This window comes from Corvus kubaryi, unplaced genomic scaffold, assembly GCF_017639235.1.
Source record: "Corvus kubaryi isolate FWS band 111438036 unplaced genomic scaffold, C.kubaryi_AGA036_p1.0 71, whole genome shotgun sequence".
NCBI lineage: Eukaryota > Metazoa > Chordata > Aves > Passeriformes > Corvidae > Corvus > Corvus kubaryi.
The window spans coordinates 16,331,493-16,355,342 of NW_024582059.1; the positions used below are offsets into that span (position 1 = coordinate 16,331,493).

At 43.8% G+C, this 23,850-nt stretch overlaps 1 protein-coding gene across 8 annotated transcripts in view; it reads left to right on the top strand.

Annotated features, from left to right (window-relative positions):
• ARHGAP24 (Rho GTPase activating protein 24) overlaps positions 1-23,850 on the top strand; it is a 186,521-nt gene that overhangs the window by 92,233 nt on the left and 70,438 nt on the right. The window contains exon 1 of one of the 8 annotated variants that reach the window (XM_042049766.1): positions 21,790-21,862. The exons of 5 other annotated variants lie outside the window; for them this stretch is intronic. The gene's annotated coding sequence lies outside the window, so the exon portion shown is untranslated. Of the gene's footprint in view, positions 1-21,789; positions 21,863-22,903; positions 23,039-23,193; positions 23,335-23,850 lie in introns of those variants that run through there. 2 more of the 8 variants (XM_042049764.1, XM_042049768.1) reach the window with 2 other exon arrangements.

Here is a 23,850-nt window from a genome sequence, read left to right on the forward strand (position 1 = left end):
GCCTGTTGTAAGCCTGGAATTAAATGGTATGTTCCCCAAGTATTTTCCCTGCTAGCAGCACGCATGGAACAAGCCCTTCCTTTCTGGCACAATACTTTCCTTCAGCCTGGCTGCATGTGAGGCATGAACTGTTCCCCAAGATATTGGGATGTGAGCACTGTGTGGAAGTCCTTAACATTTGTGTACCATGCATAGGGAAGCCCTAGCACCAGTTAGGGCATTAGGTACCCTGAACAATAAAGGATTTGCCATAAGGTGTGGAAGAGAGGAAAACACGATGTAAGCTGGGATTTTCCAGTCTGCTGAGCCTTGTGCTTCCAGACTTCTCATTAAGGGATTTATAATAAAAGAGCTAGAAGTATCTATTGAGGGTTTATTAAAGATTTATTAAATAAGAGAGAAATAGCCTTCAGAGACACTTACTCACTGCGTTTTCCCCTTCCTGTGCTGACTTTAAGGCACTGTTGTAAATAGCTGAGTGCACGACCAAACAGCAGCTTGAAGAGACTCCATACTGGGCTCAGAACTGTAAGCATTGGCAATTTTAAGGCTGGGATTATGAAATGTGGCAGGTTTCTGCAGAGAGCAGGAAGCTTTGGGCTCTGGGTGCAACTATTTGGGCTCTGGATGCTATTTCTAACTACTAAGAAATCTTAGGTACTGATAGACTGCATACAGCACAGGAGGCTTAAATCATCCTTCTGGCAGCACGTCCCAGAGCAAGGTATGTTCTTAGGAATGCTTCAGGGTTGTGATCCTTATGCTTAGGTTTTTATGGATCTGTGTTAGGGATATGTGGATGTGGTCTCTGTGTGCTTAAGTCTTTCCTACATTGGAAGCACGCCTGCTGTTAGACCAGAAATCCCTGAGCAGACACACAACACTCCAGGCACCAGCTGGAGACTGAAAGACAATTAGAACAGAGTTAATAAATCTGGTAGTAAAATCTATTTGAGGAGGGTCGGCATGGAGTGGGCACTTCTTTCCAGAAGAAGCAAGGAAATTGCAAAAGCCAGAAAAAGCCACTCTTGTAATCGGAACCCCAGGACCTAAAACTTGGGAGGTAATTAATGTAGCTTGCTGGAGAACTCAAAGTCAACACAGAGCAAGCCAAGATGGGAGATTGAATTATCTATAAAACTGCCTGGGTGAAATTATTTGCTTTCCCCTTCCAAAAAATGTAATAAACATGTTTAAAATCCAATTTTTCTTCTGTTCTTGAAGCATCAGTCAGTGACTGAAACAGTATCAGTTAAAATTCTCAGTAATGGGAAGACAGTACTGTCGTGGGTCTGCTATTTCAATTAGTTCAACTTACTCTGTTCAAGAAAACAGTGAAGCCAGGAAGCTTGGGAAATAAATGGTAAGCCAGACTCCCCTTAGTTCCTGTTTAGAGAAATGGTTGCTCTTTCAGGCTATTAAAATGTCTCCAGAGCATCAGCTGTGCGTTTAGTGTCTGAAGAGCTTGGCAGTTAATAACTGGAACTTTAGAGAGGCAGAGAAAAAACTGTCCATCTGTGTTGATAGTGTTATGTCTTCTGATTTGTGTTCACAGCTCATATTTCCTGAGGTGTATGAGGACAGAAGTAGTTCTCATACATTTCTAAAGACATCAAAATATGCACACACTGGAGTGCAAAAGATTAAAATACCACGATTTGCTACTTACTATAACTAATCAGCCCAGTCCATTGCATTTCTGAATCCCTCATTTATGGAGTCCTTCTAATAAGGAGAGAGATTGTGAGTAAAAAAGTACTCACTGAGATTGTGAGTAAAAATTACGTATTTTACTAATGCACCTGTTTTAAAGTCAGGTAATGCCTCTTACCCTTGCTCTGCTGCTGCTCTCAGTGGAGAAGGAAAGGATTTGAAAATGTTCTTCCATTTATCTCTCCTCTCTTACTTTGCCTAGTGTAACCCAAGAGGTTCTGCTGGTCTGCATTTCCTGGATGAGCAATTAAGAAAAATAGTGCCTTGTCTGTTGTTTATGAAAAATTTGGATGAGAAAATACTGATCTACACATCTTGGTGCCTGTGCTTGAGATACTGTTGAAGGGGAAGGTAGCTTATGTTGTCAAGGTATAGACCACTTTTAACTGTCATTTGCCATTAATTTCTTTTTTTCTCCCCCCAGATTTTTTTACCACACTCTAATTTTCTATTCAGGATGGCCAAATATTAGCAACCTGGAGCTGCCTAACACTGGCAGATGCCAGTGGTCTGAGACTTGATCTTGTTCCCTCTATTGAAACTGTTTGTGAAGGCTGTGGAAGAGGCTTGGAAGCAGTGCTGACATTCATTGGCATTAATTTCGAAAACCTGAAATTATTCGGGGCATAAAATGTTCTTGTTATGCCACCTGGTGCAAGGCAGACATAAAGAGATGCAACTCAGTGAACTGGTTCTGTGAAAAGGTCACAAGATCAGTGTGTACTTTTGCTGCATCCTGGAGTAGCAGGAAAACCTGGAGCACTGCTAAATAGTAAAAAATTCTAAAAATCTGGGGTATTTTTAGGAATCAGGAATAGCATGGCATTATACAGAGAAAAGTAGCAGAAATGTGGGTAATTTTGTGTGTCACTACATGTTTTAAGGTCAGACAACCTCTCTGAATTCTTTTGCATTAATTCCTCAGTGGGCAGTGCACTCACTGAGTGCTTTCCCATTGCTTTTTGAAATCGAATTAATACCACTTAAGGCACTGCTGTTGTCTATCCAGGCTGCTCACATGAACTGTACACCAAAGTTTAGATGGAAATTCCTGCCTTTCCTCCGGTGCTACGGGATTTCAACCAGTCATCGTAGCTTTAAAAATATTTATTCAATATTACACAACACAAAGAATCTCCTAGAGACTTGTGCTTCCTAGTGGGAATGCACAACCAGCCTGGCTGGTGCTGGCTGGGTGAGCACAGTTTGGAGCCTGCATGGGCATCACTCGTTCTGCTGGAGTTTCTGTGGGGCTCTGCATTTGTCGCTTGACTTGGCAGCTGTTGTCTGCATGAACAAATCCATCTCCCCTTTCCCAGACCACATCCTACTGGCATCCTGACCACTGGAAGCTAACAAAACGAAGCATTATACAGAACACCTCTTCTTCAGTGTGCTGTGAGAGTTAGGGATTTTACACTAACTCCAGATTTATACCCAGAATTCTTCTTGTAGTAGAGAAGCTTATGCCTGGGTTTCTATTGAGGAATGCTGGCCTGGAGGATACCTGGTGGGCAGGCAGCCCAACAGGTATCAGCTGGACATTCTGGGGCCAGGGAGGCCAACTCTGTTATCAGCAGGTGAGAGAAGGGCACCTGGTCCAGTTTGGGCTCCCCAGCAAAAGAGGACCCTGATGAACTAAATTGTTAGGGAGATGGCTGGAGCAGTGACAGAAGAAGAGAAGCTGAGGGGAGCTGCCTCTTCTCAGCCTTGAGGAGATGAAGGAGACTTTATATTGCTGTCTGTGGATATGTGATAAAGGGAGGGTACAGAGAAAGGAAGAGATACAGAAACAAGCTTTCCCGCCCCGTTCCTAGGTGAGCATTTGTATATTGTTGGCTGCTTTTACAGCAGATTTTTGATACCATGGGTAGTAGAATAAAAGTTTTGCCTCACAGGGATAAGGCAAAGGAGATGCACGCGCTATTTTTTGCACCAGTGTATTTGCTTGATGTTTATTTTGCTCCCATCAAAGCAGCCTGAATCCCACAGCATCACAAGCAGCTCAGTGCCTTCCTCCTTTCTACTCTGACTTACCCTTTCTTCGAAAGAGAGCTAATTCCCATTTGCATTCAGGGGGACGGCCTGCTCACTCAGCTTCAGTGCTTCCAGGGATCCTTCCAGGTTTGTGCCATGCCCCAGCTGGGGCTAGCTAGCAACAGGCATCTATGGGAGGAATTTATATTGTCTGAGGGGCCTGAACACTGAAGTACTGCAAGTGGTGTTTTCACACACTGCAGCTAATTCCCACAGTTTCCATTGCTTTAGGCTGTTGCTTCTGATGAAAAACAAACAGCACAGTCTGGGAGCTGAGGAATGCAGTCTGCAGCGCAGTCAGCACGCGGCCTCCGCTGGAGTGGACAAACGGAACTGGAAAGGGATCTGTGTAATGCCTGGACAAAACAGGGGTGTCCAAGCACAGTGCTTGGCGCTCCTCAGTGTCAGGACCACAGTTCTTAGAGACTCTTGGAGCTTTGTGGACTCAGCAGGGTAATTCACTTCAGTGGCTGGATGCTTTACCCTGTCAGCAAATGGAAGGATTCCTTGAAGACACAGCAGCTTCCAACAGTACAGTCAGTAGAGCAGTTTTCCAGTCAGGAGCGAGTAAGTGGAAATCCTCACTAGTGCAGAGTGTCTCCTGAATTTCTTAATGATGATAGGATAGAGGCAGGTTTTGGGGTACACTGAGCAGGCACAGTACATGTACAATGTGGCTTTATTATGTTAGGGTGACTGTGGATGTCATAATGCTGCACCTTCTCCTTTGTCCTATTGCCTGCCTTTTGCTCAGGCCCTTATGTTCCTTTCTCAACCCTTGGTCTTTCCTGCCGTTGCTTGAGTCTCCTCAGCAATTTGCATGCTGCATTCTCTCATGAAGTGAAATGTGTGATAAAAAACCGGTCTGGTTTGGACACTGCTTAATAATTCTTCCAGTGTGCATGGCACATGGTTCCAAATGCTGATACTGCTGATCAGCACACGTTTATCATACCAGTAAATAATTCTCTAGTTCTTGCACAGGACAAACTCAGTCTTTTTTGAAGCTGCCCTGGCACAGCAAAATACCTTGCTGTGTGCAGTATCTAGGAATTTTTCCTTGGCTAATTCTGGAAGATCTAGGGAATTGCCCTCTATATTCGGCATTCTGTCTGACCACCGTGTTGTGGTTTAATGTGAAAACTAATTGAATAATTTTTTCCATGAGCTGCTGGTGGGCATCAACCAAGTCATTTTCACCATATCCAGCCACCCGTTGGGAGGAATTAACAGTGGGTTTGGGGGTTTTTTTGAGGAAACCCTTTCATATTTTACTTGGATGGAAAAATAACTTTGTGCACAAAGAGCTTTTCATTCTTCCCTGTGAAAAAGTAGAGATAATTAAATGAAACTTTAAAAGAGCAAATTGTATTGTCACTGTAACTTCAGACAGAGCACACCTGCCTTTGGTTATTTGAGTGCTGGGAAATGCAGGTAAATCTGTGATATGTAGAATATCACACAAGGACCAGACTTTGTTGGAAGTGAGTCAACAAGGTTCAGCTGCATGTTCATGACCAGGATTGGCTGATACCTGGTCATCAAATGTTCTTTTGAGACCCACGGATGCCCAAAGACCTGCAGCATCCTCCTGACAAACTTTAATGTGCTCACAGTCTTGCAGAAGGTTCCTTGTAGGCAGATGCCACCCACTTGTGTAGTTCATACAGCCTAAGCTGAAATGCATGAGTCAGCCCTGGGCCCGAAAAGGAAACCGGTTTCTGGGTAATAATGCTGTGAATGTCTCTGAGCTGTCTGGGAATGCCACAGCCAGCACTCTCCTTTCACTCCCTCCGGGAAATGCCATAGCTGTGTGCATGCATATCTGCCATAGAGGTCAGGGGAAAGGAGTGTGTGCAGTTTTGACTGGTTTTCCTCCTCTTTACTGCATTGGGAAGAGGGGATATTTTTGTCATATTGACCGGATCAAATGTTACAGCTTAGTATTACCAGCAGGGCCTAGGCTCTGACCTTGTGAATGCAACGTGACTTCCCAGCAGGACAGTGTGGGCTTTTAAGACAAGGAATCCCTGGGGACAGAGTATTCAGTGCTTAATATGTTTAAGAGTATTTCCCCTGTGACCTGTAGCACTTTTTATTTTGGCCATGGTACTTGGAAATTTCATTTGAGGCCACAGAAGTTCCCAAGTGTTGTCTGCTTGGGATGGTTGAATTGTTTCAGGGTGCAGATGCTACTGAACAATCTCTGTGTAGGGCTAGCCTCCTGTTCTTTTGCAGGTAAAACCAACAAAACCAAAAATACATTTTTCTGAGAGGGAAAGAATTTGTGCTTTATAATGCTGCCTTTGTATAAGCATCTATAAAACCTTATTTTAATTAAGACATGAGTGTAAAAGGGAGTTTTGAAGAGGGGTAATGCCTTGCATATGTCCAGAAGGTTGAGTTGGTAATACTTACAGTTATGGAGTTGCTATGCTAAGTTCCCTCTCAGGAAAAGATGATCCTGGTTTCCAAGTCAGTGCTTTTTTTTCTCCCTCAGAGCAGCTGGCTGCCCACCCTTGACACACCTGGCTGCAAACTTAGTCCATGTACTGGGAAATTGGGGTAGGGGAATATGTTATCTGGAAACCTCTGCTGAGAAATTAGCTGGTTGCACCAGTGTAGTTGTAAAGTGCATGAATCTCTATTTGTGATGGCATTACAGAGCATGAAATTGAAAAGTTAGTCACCAAAAACCTGAGTACCTCTTCTTGTATGTGCATGCAATAAATGTTGTAGTTTTCCCAAGTTACTGAAGATGCTGAGCAGAGCAGGGACAGTGGCTCTCCCCTCTGGCCTGTCAGTTCCTAGAACTGCTTCAGCTCTGCAGTTGTCGTAGATGCAGCTATGGCAGGCCATACTAAACTGGCCCCAAAAAAGGGGAAGCTATCCACTTGGAGGCACATTTTTCCCATAAGCCTTCAACCTTTAATCCTACTAACTGTAAACCAACCCTGACCTGGAAAAATCTTTTCATTTTCTTTTCTTCCCCTTCAAGTGTGGGAAGAGAAGTCCCACTCCTTAACCTTTGCACAACCACATATTAATCTAATTTCCTACTCATCATGACCTAGTCATTTGGAAATTGCAACTCCACTTAATTTGATTTTTCTTTCTATATTTTTATATTATGTTTTTGTTGTTTCCCTGACTCTTATTTTTTGGTTCAGCACTGGTTCGTTAAACTTCAGTCACAAATACCAGCTGGAGGGCTCACAGCTTGTTGTCATTTCAGCTAATCAGACATTTGTAGATCACAAGGGGTTATTACATATGCATGTGAAAACTAGGGCTCTCTCCTATTGTTCCTTCCTTTCCTGGGAGACTTTGGCTGATAACTGCTTTTCTCTATGTTGGCCCACCAGGATACACTTTTCTGAGAGCTTAGCATGATAATACTTTTTTTCTAGATGATTCAAGAAGCTGTGCCATCCTCTACTCCCTGCTGCTACTGTTGTCCTTGTGCAGTATTTTGGAAGTTAGCCCAGGCATTTTAGGATGTTAGAATGCACCTTATGTTTTGCTGTACTTTCAGTCAGCAGGTGAAGTCCAACTGCTGTATCTCATCACTTAATTGAATAATTAAAAAAAAGATAGAATTCAGTCTGCCTCAGAAGAAAAAGAATATTTTGTATTCCTGTAGGAAATACAGTAAGTTGCAGTTAAGCTGCAATGGCAGTAGTTTTGAGTGATGAGTAGCTGCCTCTAGCTTTGCTTTAAACCATTAATGCAAACGCTCAGATCTCAAGAGATGTAACCTTCCCTTAGCAGAAATGTCATGGGAAAATCAGAAACTCATGCTCCTTTGAATTAAAAAGAAATAATAAGCAAATTGAGTTATGGATTATGATGGGCAGTTGACACAAGTATTTTTTTAGGGACATACACCTCTCCAAAGAGGGAAGGAGGTGAGTTTTTTTTTCTCATGTATCTTCCATTTGCTGGAGGCTTCACAAAAGATTTTCATTTTAAGCGTAATATTAGCAATACTTTGATTAGCACTATACCTTTAACTCCCTGATACTGCATAGCATAACGTCTTTTCCCATGCCTGTGTTTAATTGCTGCAAATCCAGCAGTTCCCATGGCTTGTTATGAATTCTTTCCACTGAAATTGCTGAATCTTGGCATTCAAGCTATCAAAAATTGCATCTGTGAAAGTAATGAATCTTACATCAAATCCTGAGTGATTTGACGTCACTTCCTTAACTATTTTCCATGTACTCCCTCCCACTACAAGTTTTCTCTTTTCATTTTTTTAAACCTTTTTTTTTTTTTTTTTTTTTTGGAATTTTGCTTTCCCATCTGGGAGCAATATTCTTTTTTTTTTTTTTTCTGAAGGCTTTATTGCTTAGATTGGAAGGGCAGTGTCATCTCAAACACAGTTGCTGTTTTGTTACTTCGATTGCAGTAGAACAACACCTTGAAAACTTTGCATGAGTGAAGATATCTCTGTAGGCCTTTCAAAAGTCCCACAGTTAAGGGTTTCTTGTGACCAGCAGGTACAACCCAAATGTGCTGACAGCATGCTGTAAGGGAGCAGGCTGCCTCAGCTAAGCTTTGGTGGCTAAATTTGAAGAAAAGCAAGTTTAAGTGACAGTAGAAATTGTGAACAGCTAAGTTATATTGCAGTGGGTTTATTTAATCATACCAGACCTTATTTTGAATAGAAATAGTAGCTTTGATGGGGGCTCTTTTAATAACGTAGTAGATGGCAACTGAGATTGTCTCTGCACGTTCCCATTGCAGCACACACATACACACACACACATATATATGCTGAAAATTCAGTAGCCTGGTGGCTCTCAAAGGAGTTGACTGCATAATCAGATCACTGTACAGCTGAGCAGTCTCTAGACCCCAAAGTTCAGCAGATGTCTTGCTCCTCTGAAGCATATGTGCCAGAGAAAGGAAAAATGTAGGAAAAGTGGCCTGACTTCTTTCAGTGGTGAGGGGATGTGCCTGTTCATTCTGAGAGGTAAAACAAGATGTCCCTGGGAGGTTACTCTGTCCTGTATTGACTTTTCTTCTTTTTTTTTTTTTTTCTTCCTTAAAGTAAATGAGGTTAACTTGAGCTTTCTAAAACCCTTATTGGAAATATTTTTTCTGGAGTTAAAGAAAGTGTTTGAATGAGTTTGCATTAAAGAAAAAAAGCCCCTTAGTAATATAAATTAGTTAACACATACTGAAGTAGTAAAAAAACCCAAACAAACAAATAAATATCAAGACTTTGATTGAATTACATTTCCTTCTCTTGTCCAGCATAAAGCAGGTGATAGTTTGGATTCTTGGTAACTGCAGGCCTGGCCCAGGGGTGTTTTGAGGGAAGATACCAGTGGCTTTTACAGCAATAGGGCTATGTTAGAGCCCTTCCACAAGGCATTTGCATATTCCATAAAAGATCAAAACAACACAATAATAATTCCAGTTCGTTTTACTTAGAGCTACATTTGAGGAGAGCTGTATATGCTGGAACATGTGCTTCCCTACACTCACATTCTCCTTGATTATCCCCAGTTATTATACATTATCCAAAGAAATTGCTGCTCAGCCATTTTCCTGCAAGGGTAATTTCTCTGTTAACAGACTTTGATTGAGATGGTCATCCCTACATCAAAGCTGGGACAACCGGGTACAGATGTACTTGGAATTATCTTTATTATTAAATTAGCAAACAAATAATAGCTTTAGAATATTTTTGAAACAGCAGACTGTACAGGGAGCAAAGCTGGGTTCTTATTACCCAGTACCCATGGTACTCATCATGCCACCATACAAATGAATAGTTTCAGATGATCCATCTGCCCTTAGTGCAAATAGATGCCACATTAAAATGGAGGAAGATTACATTTGTAATTGCTCACCATTTATCTTTTTCTTGAAACATTTATGGTTCATGAAACATTTATACCCATTTAGGCTAAGAAGCAAGTAGAAAATAAGTGCTTGCGCAGGGTCTTGGTTTCTGAGGCAGAAGTACACAGATGCATGCAGTAAACTTGAAAATGAAGGAATAATTTACCCACTGTCTTAGAGGAATGTGAACATTTTAGCATTACCTCCTGTTCTTCCACAGTGAGGTACTTGATCTTCTCTAAGAGTTGAGCACAGTGGGATTTTGTCATAAAGTAGCCAAGAATAAGTGCTTAATAAAGAAGGAGTAAGTGCTGGTGAAATTATGCACAAACAGCCAGTCCCTAATTCACCAGGGAACTTACTCCATGTTCATTCCCTTTATGTTGGCCTTTAGGGCATTACCTTTGAGCAGAAAAAAAAAATACTGTGCATATGGGGCACTGTGCATATGAGGATCCATGATAGCAGAGTAACATGTGGATCCCCAGCACTGAATTGCTCCCTTATGGTGGCAGAGCAGGGCTGGACTAGCCTTTCAGTCCTGCTCTTTTAAATTTTAATCCAGCTGCCTGTGCACTGCTCATCTCCAGGCTCCCTCAAGATGAAACACTTCCTGGGTTGAAAAGAAATTCCTTTTAGCTCCTAAACACATCTATGGTGTGCTTCCTTGTATGAACTAATAGGTCATACCCTCTTTCCTTATGTTGTGGGGATTGCAAACTCCACCTGCTGAAGGGACGGGAGGCTAGGGCCAAGCCAAGGCAGCTCTGATGACAAGCAGTGTCTTGAAACCCTAGTCTGGGAGAACCTTCAAAAGAAAGCTGCTTATTTGGTTGTTCTGTGGAAGTCAGGCTTAAATAATGTCGAATGATTTGGCATTTGCTGGTTTGCAGCTAAGCATGGTCCAGGGAGGATGTAAAAGGAAAAAGAGAAGTTGTACAGTAATTTTATAAATGAGTTTTGCAGGACCAGTTATGTTGAAGGATGCTGAAGTTCCTTTTGAGGTTTTGATCCTCTTCTTTTTGCACCCTCCCTAGTGCTATAAAGCATAACTTTATATTTACAGCTTGTGAATCACCTTAGCATGGACCCAGGTTGTTTTTCAATCTCTCATTATCTTTTAATATGCACTTGATCAAGTGAGCCACTTACTGACTAATTGCTCTAATTTGCATATTGATAAACCGAAGTGATGGTAACTGAGCTTGAAAAGCTCTCTGAGCAATTCTCATGGAAGTCAGGGAATATGTCTATTAATATTGCTTTCATAAACTATAGTTGTTCTCATTATCTTGGAGCATCTCTGATTCAGAGGGTTTTTGCATTGAAGCACAAAAATGAGAAAACTTGCTTCCTCAGCCTGGAGTGGTTTTTGTTCAGAAGGCAGGTCTCTGGTAAGGGGATTGTACTTGTGCATGGTGCCTCCTTTGGCAGTGCTGGCTCTTTCTTTTGAAAGCCCTTTGCCCTTCTCCATTGTGTGGCTGACCCTGCAGCATTCCTGTGTGCCTCTGGCTCTTTGAGCAGTATTTTGCCATCAAACTGTTCCCTGTGATACATTGCATATTTTAGCCTTTGGAAGTGTAACTTCACTAACTGGAAAAGAAACTATTACCCCATCAAAATGGGCTATTTTCTTACATAATTCAGATGACCTGCTCCATAAACAGAGTGTAAGGTCACGTTTGCTTTAAACAGCTGTGTCATCCCTTTGACATTGCAGGCAATTACTTTGCCTTCACTGGTAACCGGATTGCTTTTTGTAATGCAAGCATTTCAAAGTGTTTCATTAATGTGGTTCAGTGCCTGGGGCAAAGGCTTGCTGGCTCCTCTGCCCTCTCTTGTCCAGATGTGCTCTGCACAGTACAGGTTGATCACACAAGGGTTGTGCCTCTGGTTGGATGCCAGGATGCACAGTGAGACTCTTCTGTGCACCTGCAGGTTTAACTTTGCCCTGGACATTCTTGATGCCACCAAAATGTGGATTATGGTGCAGGACTGCCCTTGAGTGGCCAAGTCATTTTCCAAGTACCTTTTTCCTGTCTTAACTCACAACTACAGTTTTTCAAGGGAATCCTGAATACGTAAGACAAAAGAAAATATGGAGAAAGGCCTATTTAAAATTAAGGCATGCTTTCCATCATTAAAGGTTTTTCCCCTGAAATCTTAAAAAAGGCTGCCTATAATCATATGGTGTTTTCTCAAAGCAAATGATTTTCACCAAGAAACTTGGCTTATGCCTTCCTGTAGAGCAGCCAAAGGAGAGGTAATATTTACCCGATTTGACATGAGAGATCTGTAGGAATGTAAATAGAGTAGTCCTTCAAAAGACACTAAAGCCAGAGCAATCATCCTGCAGCTTTGACAAATTTGCTAACATCTGTTCTGGTGCCATTTCTGCAGTACAGACCTGCCACTAACCATGGAGATGAAAGGGCTTTAATTAAATGAGCAGATTGACGTGTTAAACTTTGATAGCATCGTGCCATCTGGGTGGGTTATATTTGCAATTCTCTCCACAGCTTCTTAGATTAAGGTTATGTTTCGGTGCTGCCCCGGTTATTTTTGGGAAGATACACTGACCCTAGAGCTCTGGGGTTCCTAAGGCAAGGTGTCAGGCTCTAAGTATGTGTAACAAGATGTATATTGCAGCATCTCCCTTCTGAGCTGCATAATTTTTCTTTTACAATTTTGGTTTTGCAGTTAGGTCTGGTTTTACTAACACGTCGCTACCTAGTCCTGGCTACAGCTGCTACTGTAGATTTCAGGTAATACAAGGAGCATAAAAATTATTTATTTATCATAACTAAACTTCAGTCAATAGATAGGCTACAGATTAAAAAATCTTTTAAGATGTGCCTTAAAACCCCCACACTGTTCATATATTCATTCCCTGCTGGCAGTGTGTCGCTGGGTTTGTACAAAGTAGTCAGTTCAAGAGAAGATTGCTCTTAATTAAGGTGGAAATTGATAAGTAAAATTTTGCAGTGCTTTAGATGCCTAATGTGCCGAGTGTATTCAGCTTACACTGTAGTATTTGTCATCCCTTCAACTTGTAATAGATTGGAGCAGGGTGTTTAATATTATGAGATGCGGTTATAAATAAAAGGCTTTTATAGCTTCAGAGAAAATCTTTATACAGCTTAATTGTGTAGACAGGTTCAATTCCCAGGAAGGCCAAGAGGGAAATCAGTTGATCATTTTAATCCAGAATCAATTTTCTTTAAGCTTTTGAAATGTGCTCATCCAAGTTTTTCATGCAGCAGTCGGTTTCTGCTGAAGTAGCAGGTGGAGTGTGGCTGGTGTGTTACTTCAGTTGGGCTTTCCTTTATACAAAACTGAATATCTGGTGAACAGATGAACCTCTTTGAGTTCAAGTAAATGCTTACCTGTCTGCCAGTACTTTCATCTCTTAGTGAGATAATCTTTCTGCTGCAACGTACGAGCCAATGCTGAAGTACTGTTGCTAAATGCTGCCTGCTTTCTGTCTTTTCAGCTGCAGGGTGGTGTCTCCAGTGTTTCAGGAACCTAAAGGAAAGGATTTGTTAGGACGTGAAGAGGTTTAAATGTCTGAAAATGTCTGAACAACTGCATGGGAGGCTATGGATAAAATCTAGTAGTCTAGGCAGAGTGCAGAAAACCAGCTTCAGACTCTCTGTCTTCCCTGCTAATGACACTTGGTAAAATGAGTAACTTGTACTTTAGTTTTTATGTATCTGGTTTCTTTGGAAAACAAGAAGCAAGGTTGTCTTTGACCAGTTGGGCTACCTTTTATCCAAGAGGCAATAAGCTTCCTGACAAATGCCCATGACTTGTACTGTTCATCTACCTTCTTGTGTAATCACTATTTGAAGGAAGGATGTCAGCTACTGTTGCAGTGGGGATCCTGCAACATATATATACCAAACCAGGAGTCCCGTGGAAAGGAAATATATAGGACAGACAGATTCTTGATAGCTGTTTCAGAGAGATGTTTATTTCTCCAGCCGCATGGCCGGAGCTCTGCCCAGGAACTGTTCCAGTCACGGGACCAAGGGTCCTTCTGCCCGCGCAGGGAACACAAACCAACCCATGGGAACGAGGCTGAGCAGGGGCAGGGAAACCCCGTGTCTGTGCCCTCAGGGCCCCTCTCCCAGGGCTACACGGCGGGGGAGGGACCCCAACAAGCTACGACAGGTGAGCTTGTAAATCCTGGTGATGTCAAATTGTAGCTCATTTAGTATGGGGAAGGACACTGGGGCTTTGTAAGTGCTGTTAGTCTGGCTGTAATACCATGCCTGTGGACACATTTTGTCTGGATAGGCTTTAAAGAGAAATCAATATGAGCATCAAATGAAGGAGTCGTGCTACCAGATGTAGGTCTAAAGCCAAGGAACAGGGAGAAGAATACACAAAATACGGGATATTTATGTGTCTGATAGTGAATGCACATCTGCAGTTTGGAACATGCTGCATTTGTGGTATTAATGAGAAATTCCCATATGCTTTTGAAGTCCTCTTACTCCACTTGAAGTTATTTAAAGGAGTTTTGCAGGAAATCACATATCCTGTGCGTGACACTGTGTCTGAAGGTTGCCGCTGTACAACTGCACTGGTTGGAAACATTTTGATTATTTGTCCTTCAGTAAATAGTACTGGCTGCTTCCAAATGTTACTGAACAGGTGTGATTCCTGGTGTGGTAGTATGTAGTGTATAGATGCATATAGAATTCCCTAGCTAAGGCTCTGTGGGTGCTTGTACTGGTGGATTGTCTGTATGCATGTGTCTCACTTGGGGAGAATGGTCCTGGTTTACAAGCTGGGGTTGATTTGACTTAGTTCCTCGAAGTTCCCAACATGCTTGTAATCGACACAGATGCATTTAGGATGTAGCATGCTTCAGGGTGTTGAATTTCTTAGTGCTCCCTAAGGGTGATGTATTTGTAAAGGGAAGACTAACTGTGTTTTCTCTCCTTTGAAAACTGTGGGATTGAAGGAAGTCTAGGAAAAGGGCATCTAAAACAGTGTAAGACCATGGAACCCTATTGGATTGGTTTAAGGGTGGTGATTACAGTCTAAAAAGTCATGTTCTTGTTTCCCAGAGGAGGGGGCAAAACTGCATCTTGTGTTCCTGTCCACAGGCATCACAGGCATGGTTGCAGTGAACCTGCTGCACAGGTCAGGGGAGCATGGCAGGGGGAAGGCTCTAATGAGCCCTGTCAAAGTAAAAGGCTCATAAATATCGTTGGAGCAGTGAATCTATCCCCAAGCCTCTGTTTGGGTCTAAAACAGATCTGTCATGAAATGCTGGCAGTGAGCCTAGATATTTTCTGACAGGGCTCTGCTCTCAGCACATTTTGATACTGGCCTTTGGAAGATACTAATGGCTTGTTTCTTCCCTAGCTTGGACTGACCAAGAAATTAAGGGTTTTTTAGTAGGTGCCAAAAGTTGTGCTTGAGTGTGACAGCTCAGCTCCAACAGCCAGCAAAAATGGGCTGATCAGATAGGAGGCTCTTTGGAGTGGTAGATTCCAGGATTCCTCAGGGGTGCCCACTCCATACTGCAGCTGAGCAAGCCAAATTGGACATAAGCTCCTGGCTCTAGCCTGCTATCACTTCAGAATGGGGGGTGTCTACTGAAGACACCTTTACCCTTGGCAAAGCAAATATGTAATTTATTTTTAGCCTTTTTAGTGATGGAGTGAGTAGTGGCAACAGATAGGGAATAAATACATTACATTTCTGTTCCTGGAGCTGCCTCTCTCAGGTCTGTTTTAGATATTTCACTGTTGCCCCATTACATACTCAGCTCTTTAGTCCCCAGCACAGGAACAAGTCCAGAGGAGGGACACCACTCTGAGCTACCTGGTCCAGTGAAAGGTGTCTCTGCCCATGGCAGGGGAATTAGACCGAGGTGATCTTTAAGGTCCCTTCCAAACCATTCTGTGATTCTATGATACATTAATTTTGCTATTTGTGAAAAGGGATAAAGATACTTGGTTACTGCAGCCTAGAGGAATAGTCTGTTCATGTAACTGCTTTCTCATATAAATTGTATTAGCATTAGCCATAGGAAAAACTGTTCTCTTGCCTTGGTCCCAGAAGACAACAGTTATACCTAATAGACATTTATTATTTTAGGACTTACCTAAGTGGGATTTAGAAAATGAGTGTTCTCTACTCTTCTTTTGTCTCAGCTTATGAACTGCACAAAAGCTTCTGTGGACAGAAGCAAGATTTCTGCCTTCTTCCTGTGCTTTCCCTTGGCCCTTTCTCAAAGTTAGAGCAATGCAAAACACAGAAACTTATCCTTACCTTTCAGCTTGCTGTTGAGTCTGTGTTTTTGGAATAATATACTGATCCTAGCTGAAAAATTGTAGCTGATGTGCCTCTCTGTGTGTTTGTGAAATGGTGGTGCACAGCTAATTCTTGCCCTGTCCTTGCTATCCTCTCCCAGAATCTTTGGAATAAACATAAGCTTGTAATATGCTGTGCCCTAGTGGGAAAGGAACTGTGATCTCCTGAAGAGCCCAGGTTACACAGGATGAGACAGGTCTCTCATGGCATTGATGCTGTAATTTAGGAAAACTGCTGGAGTCCATATGTGTGATTTGTGTATTATTACTATTTTATAAATCAGCCGTAAGTCAGTTTTTTGTAGGATCTTTGAAGGTCCCACAGATGATCTCTAAAGACAAAACCTCTTTTATTGAGCTGGATATCAGAGGTGCTACTGATTACAGTAATTTTTATCATGATGCTTCTCCAGCAGCAATGGGAGTGAAGCCAGAGTCTCATTTCATTGGAGCTGATTTACAGGTGTCAGGCTATGGCAAGTTTCAATCATCTCAGACTAGGGTTGTGTTTGAACTGATGACCCAGGAGGGAACAATTTTGAAGAGCTGGATTCATAACTGTGGTATTGCAGATGAACTGTACCACCCTGGTGCATGTGTCACTGAGCTGGTGGAAAAATTGCTGGGAAACAAATCCAGAGGACATGCTGTCTGTTTCTCAAAGGCACAGAGTTTGAGATGTTTTGTTTGCCGTGTAAGAGCAAATAATGTGCTTTTCTGGCTCACCTAGAGAGTTGTTTTCCATGGTCAAATCTCAAAACCATGTTCATCTTCAGAACCTCTGCTTATATTCTGACTTCCTCTCTGGATTCGAAACCAAGGCATTGCTGTCACCAGCATTTCACTGTGATCAAGAGGGAGACACAGGTCCCATGTGCTCTCCTTGACTCAAAGTTGACATGATTGTGTAATAAGTTTTGAATCCACATCTGAGCTTTCTGAATTCCGTGTTTAATTAATAAATTTTTATTTACTCCTTCTTTTCGTAAACCAAGGAAATAACAGCTGGTGTTTGCTTATGTCAAGTAGACAGATGCATCACACAAACACCATACTTTCCCAGCATCAAAACTGAAAGGGAGTTAATATCTGAAGGGCAATTTGTGGATGCATCTGTGTTTATGAACCTGTTCATTTCGAATGTAACAACCAGATATAAGGGGAAGATAGAAAAGATGTTGTCTTTATGGATTACAATTTCACAATATTTTTTTTCCTAATGTTTTCTTCCAGACCTGCTGTAATGTTTCTCATATCTCCCATTCCCCTTAGGAGTAAGTTCTTTGAAAAATTGCATATTTTGGCAATTTCCTCCTGTGACCTAGCTCTTGGAGAGGGTTTCTCTAAGCTGCAAGACAGAACAGCAGCCAAAAATGTAATTGGGCAAGTTAAATAGTGTGCAGCTGAGAGCCCTTTGCATGGTACAGCTGACAGAAGCTTCCATGAGAAGATCTCAGCATGATATTCAGAGTTATCTGGGCATCCCTAAGGGCTGCACGAATATAACCAATTCAAAGCCCACACGCACAAACATATGGAGAAAGACTCATTTCTTACATATCAGCTGAACTGGATTTGGACTGCAGTGAAGTTGGAAGGAAAGCACTCTGGAAGATTTATTCTTGTGCTGGAATATGCAAAACCAGATGGTGCATCTGTATCACAGAGGAAATAATTTCTGTGATTGTAACGTCCTCTTTGCTGTTATGGTTGTGCATGTGACTGACTTTTCACCTGTCCATGAAATGTGTACAGCAATTTTATCCAGCAGAGTAACTGAAAGAACAGTTCAGCTTCTCCTAGGAATGTCTAGTAATGCCTATCACTGTAATGCTGCCTTTAGTAATGCTGAGGGACAAGCTGACAGCTTTGCTTTCAGCAGAGATTATTTTTTTGACAGTAAGAGACTTGCTGATAAAGTGGAGGGCAGATCCAAATCTAGCCATCCTCACATTTTCTAGGATCTTTTAACAAAGAACCCGAAGTGTTCTTGTCACACTGAATTCCCCAAGCAGTTGGGGATTTATGGGTACTTTAAAGATTCCCCTTGTACTGTTCTGCGAGTATCTACACTGCATAGCTGTCTTCCTCTGTACCTCCTTCTTTAGTACATTTGTGGTCATATTGTTAAACATATGTCATAAAACACAAGGAGTATGCTCTACAGCTAAATTTACGTTAGCATATGATCCTTAATTCCCATTTCTGGGTGTTATTCCCATTTTACATGGGTGTAGCCCAGCTGGCACCTCTGAAAACGTTCCTGTCATAAAGTACTAAAAGTGAAGAGGAGGCTGAAATCCCATTTAAGCACACACTGTGAAGAAAAGGATTTTGTTCTGATGTCACACGAAGTATTAAAAATTATCCCAGTCTGCAAAGTTACAGTCTCTCCAGCAATAAGGAAGAATCTTTTCAGTGGGATATGAAGCAAGTATTTTAAGTGGTGGATCCCAAACCTTAGAGGTAGAGCAGAAATCACTAAGCAGTTGGTTTCATCGGTTAAGACATTTAAGTTATTGCTGGTGATGGTACTAGAGAAGAAAGCAAAATGTCTGGCAAAACAGTTCCCTTTACCTCAGCCAGCTGGCACAAAAGGAAAACTTGATGAACAGTATGGATGCAGGGAGCTGCAGTCAGGACCATGATTTTTGCAGGCAGCAAAGTTGCTGTGTTTCCCATCTTGCTGTCCCTCCCATTGTTCCCTGCCCACCTACACACACAGCTGCTCCCTGCCCAGGCAGCCCTGGTGTCCACCAGTGTCCAAAAATTTGAGGAACGCAGCCCCACAGTGCTGTGGCCAGTGCTGCGCCAGCCACTGGAACACGTGCTGTTTACAAAATACTGCTCTAAATATTCTCTGGTGCCATGGAGAACAGAAGTGTAAGGCAACAAAGGCAACAGAAGGAGATTTCTTGCCTTTTTTATGAATCGCAGGAAAGGTAGGAGGCTATTTCTAGCACAGTTTTTACTGGGAGCAGTGGCTTACCTGAGCAGTGATCACTTGCATTGAGTCTGCTCCTTTGAGCCTTGGGCAGAGCAAGTGGACCCAGGCACTCAGCAGGCTTGTGGCACAGCTTGGGTTTCCTTGGCTTTCTTCAGTGCACTCCCAAGCGCAGCTGATTCACTTAGGTACAGTAACAGAGAGGATTAAGGCTAAACCTGATTTGTAATAAGGAATCCTATAGCACAAAGCTTCGGAATTTTGTCTCAAGCAGTTAAAAAACCATCAGTTTTCCAGGGTATCCTTGGGCCCAGGCTGTGGCTGTTGTTCTTCCTCATGTGCTTTTGACCAAAATACGCAGTAGTCTTACAGGCTGGCTTCCAACCAAATTCGTCTTGTAGTCTCTCCCACCACTATATGGGACCAGCATACTCTGATTTGGGTGGATGTTCAGAAGGAATTTTCCCAAGAGGACAGAGAGGTCTAACATCAGCAATTCAAATGAAAAATGGTGCATACTTGCTGTGATGTGGTTCAGCTGTCTGCAGGGCCTTGGCAGTAGCAATCTTGTTGTGAGTTCAGTGGTGAACTCTAAATTTTGGCAGCTGTGGTCCAGTATTTCCACTCGTCTTTCCATGCATGGTGTCAGCCAGCATCTGACTCTTTGGAGAGTGGCTGACTGTTGAATACTTACATCACTGGCTCGCTGTTAAACAGGAGAGGTGAATTACTCACCAACAGCACTGAAAGGTTCTCAACACTTTCTTCACCTCCATCTCACCAGCACTGCCGGGTCCCAGGCTTTGGGAACAACAATCCAGGTTGGTGCAAACACAAACCCACCTCTGTCAGGGGAGGAAGAGCTGGTCTGTGAACTGCTTCAGGAGCTTGACCCCACAGATCAATGGGTCTTGACAATGCCCATTTGAGGGTGTTGAGAGAGCTGGATGGTTTCACTGTGAGTCTGCTCTCCATAATCTTTGAGAAGTCATGGAGATCAGGGGACATCAGAGAAGGCTACAAGAAGGCTAAAGTCACCCGCATCTACAAGAAGGGCTCAAAGGAGGATCCAGGAGATTCCGGCCTATTGGTAATACTTCAGCTCCTGGGAAAGTTACCAAAGGAATCCACCTGGGAGCTATCACAAGATAAATGAAACAGGTGATTGGGAAAAGCCATCACGGATTCACTGAGGGCAAATCGTGCTTGACAGAGCTGATCACCTTCTGTGGCAAAGGAAGTGCTTGGTTCAAGTGGGGCAGGTGGTGCACAGTGTTTACCTGGATTCTCCAGGGATTTCCATATGGTTTCCCACAAGCCTCCTCCTCGGGAAAAGGACACATTATGGACAGACACATGGTCTGTGCAGTGGTGAGGAACTGGCTGGCAGGGAGCACCCAGGGGGTGCCGGCAAACAGCTCCTCTTCAGGCTGGTGACCTGTCACAAGCAGGGTCCCCCAGGGATCGATATTGGGCCCAACACTGTTTAATATCCTCACAGGTGATCTGGGTGATGGGACCAAGGGCACCCTGATGAGGTTTGCCAATGATTCCAAACTGAGTGGGGAAGGGGACACTTCAGAAGGGAGACCCACCCTGCAGGAAGACCTGGATAGGCTGGAAGAGTGGACTACTTGAACCTTATGAAGCTCAACAAGGACAAGTGTACAGTCCTGCACCTTGGACACCTCAGAAAAAAATAATCTGGGGGTGAAGCACGGGCTGTATGCGATCTGCCTGGCTGGAAGCAGCTCTGTGGAAAGGGCCCTAGGTATCCTGGTGGACAACAAGCTCAATATGAGCAAACAGTGCTGCTGTGGTAGAGATCCAACAGGATGGTGGGATACACCAACAAGGGCACCACCAGCAGAGATAAAGAATCATAATCCTGTTCTACTTACTGCTTGTCCAGGCCACTGCTCGTTGCAGGCCACACCTGGAATACTGTGTGCAGTTTTGGTCCCCGCAATACAAAAATATGTAGACAAGCTGGAGGGAGTCCAGAGAAGGGCCACAAAGATGATCAAAGGACTGGGAAGGCTGCCGTATGAGGAAAGGCTGAGAGAGCTGGGTTTGTTCAGCACTGAGAAAAGGAGGCTTAGGGGAGGCCTTGTATCACCGTGTTCCAGTATTTAAAGGGTAGCTACGAAGATGGAGACTCCCTTTTTACAAGGAATTGCATGGAAAAGGTGAGGCAGTAATGGTCACTCTTGGGAAGATTCCAATTTCTGTGATCATTCCATGAACTCACTGGAGGAGAAGCAGCTGCAGAAAGCAGGCTGCTCAGACCTGGGGGATGGATGATGTCTGTAGCTCTCTCATTGCCCTTCTAACTGGGTAGAATTGTGAATTATTCAGAAAAACAATATTGAGTGTGATACTTGCTCAACATGACTGCAAGAGGCTGTGACCTAGGGCTGTGTTCATATTACCAGCAGTGTTCCCATGGATTTTTGGTAGGGAAGGAGATGCTTTGTAGCATTGGAATATGATGTGTTAGGAGGGCCCTATTTCTCTCCTGTGGTGACTTCACTGGGTGCAGCTGGTCCTCAAATGTGTTTTGAAGTAGTTTCTCATTAGGATCAACTCATGGGAAGTAACAGATGGTGAAGTGAGACTAAATTAGTGAGAACGTTGTGCTCCGTTAATGCTCTTTCTCTCTATAAATAATAGCTGGGGAGTGGAGCAGGAATGAAGACGTTGTTATGCTTGTGGCTACCTCTGCTGCTACGTGGATGTTACATGATGCCTTCCAGCATGTTTGGTCAGCAATAGAAAGGAACAGAAGGAATTTGCCAGCCCTTTCACAAGGGCAAAAATATTGGAATTCGACTGCAGAACAAATAAAATCTTGAAGGAATGCTCGAAGACTTACAAGGGGAAACAAGTGTGGGAGACAATTTTGCATTAACAGTCTTTTCAACTTCTTCCTATGAAAGTCAGTGAAACAAAACCCAGCATCTCTCCTCTGATATTCTCAGTAAGTCTCCAATTTTTTAGTGTTTACTTCTACCCTAAAATCTTCCTTTGAAATACATTTATCTTAATGAGACTTAACTTTCTGTGGTTCAGACATCCTGGCTTGTTGTCAGGCACACTTCACAGCTGGGAGCAACTAGCAGGAGAATCACTGTGGCTTTACCAGCCTTTTGGAATGCCACAAGTGGCTGCTGCCAGCTATCACCTGTACCTTCCCATTTCTTTGTGTGCCACAGTGTGAATGTGTGTGAGTCTGGCATCCACTGCCTGGAAGTTTTACATTCAAATCTGCATCTGCCATCCCAGTGCAGATATTGGCAGCAGCTCTAGCATCTTTGTCTTGAATGACATCTCCTGCAACTTTGGTCTTTAGTGATTTCATGTTTTCAGGACACAGCAATGAAAAGCTTTGCAAAAAATAATTCCTCCGGACAATTTTTTTCTGGACTTGTCATCCTGTGCCATGAACTTCCCTTACAGGCCATTTTGTACACTTTTTTGCAGACCTTTTTCACTGCCCTGCAAGACATATGCTTCTGTTAGCAATCCTCTTGAGGTGTTAGCCAGGATAAAATCCTGCTCTGTTTCCCGTGCTAGTCCTAACTCCACAGTGGAAGCAGGTGCTCATACTATTAAAAACAAGCAACACAAAGCTGAAAAACCCGATAGTTTTTCTAAACTTTGATTTGCAGGGGGACATACGGATCTCTGAACAGCTCAGAGACTAAGGAGATAGAGTTCCTCCAGGGATCTTTTATCATAAAAGCAGCTTAAGTGACTCACTCTTTCCCGAGGATATTCTTAAAACAACCCCACTCAGTTCGTCTTTTAGTGGTCAGAAAGATTTATTTTCAAAAAAAAAGAAAAGAGAGGAAAAAAACATCTTTTGAAAAATGTCGATGGCCTTATTTCCAGGGATCTGGGCTGTATTAAAGGTCTGTACGGCTCACTAATGCATGGGCTGACTGGCACTATCTTCACTCAGGCAAGTGCTCCAGTGAAAAATTCAGTGCTATTTTTAGTTCCCTTACAACAAACTGCTTGATTGTAAGGCCTGGGGAACCGTGACACCGTGATCGTGAGGGGTCTGCTGGAAAAGGCAGAAGGACGAGGCACGGCAGCGTGCTGGCTACGCTGGGGACTCCGGCTGATGCACAGGGGAACACGCCAGGAGCAGGTATTTTAAATCATCTCCTAAGCCTTGGTCTGCCCACGAAATGAAGCTGCTGGCCAGAGTCAGGGCATGAAAGCGTTAGCTGGCTGGCTCTATCTGCTCCTGCCCTTAAAGATTTCATTCCATAAATTCCTGTCCTGACCGTCAGCTTTTAAGTCGTCTCTTCTGGTTTCCTAGCCTTTTCTGGGATTTTGCAGGATCTTTAGGCAAGTTAGCAAATGGTAGTAGCGGGAGAGAGATAAGTTTCCCGAGCGGAAGGCGTCGTGCTCTGGTGGAAGCCCGGCCGTGGCAGTGCCTGGGTGAGTAGCCGGGAACAAGTAGGAGCTGCAGTAGGCAGAGGACGCGGCCGGCCGGGGGTCGCTCCGAGCGGCCGGAGGGGCTGGAGCGGAGCGTGTCCGAGTGCGTGCGGCCCCCGGCGCCGCTGACGCCCGGCCCGCCGGACCCCGCCTCGGCCGCGGCGCTCCCCGCAGGTCGGTCCCCGGCGCGGGCAGCCGGTCCCGGGGGGCTCAGGGGCCGCTCCTGGGCGCGGTGGTCGCCATTCCTGGGCGGTGGAGTCGCGGGCGGGACGGGCGCCAGCGGGCGGGCAGGCGCGCCCGGCCGCGGCTCCCGGGGCTGCTCGGGCTCGGCCGCCGGCGAGCGCCGGTGCCAGGTGAGCGCGGGGAGGCTCCGCGGCGCCCCTGTCCCGGAGGGACGGCAGCTTTGCCGTGTCACCGCCGGCGGGATGAGCCGCCGGCTGCATCCCGCCCGCCTCCTGGCCGCTTTCAAGAGCTGGTGCTGTGTCACAGCCTCTGCCAGCGTGCCGTAAGAAGGAGGAT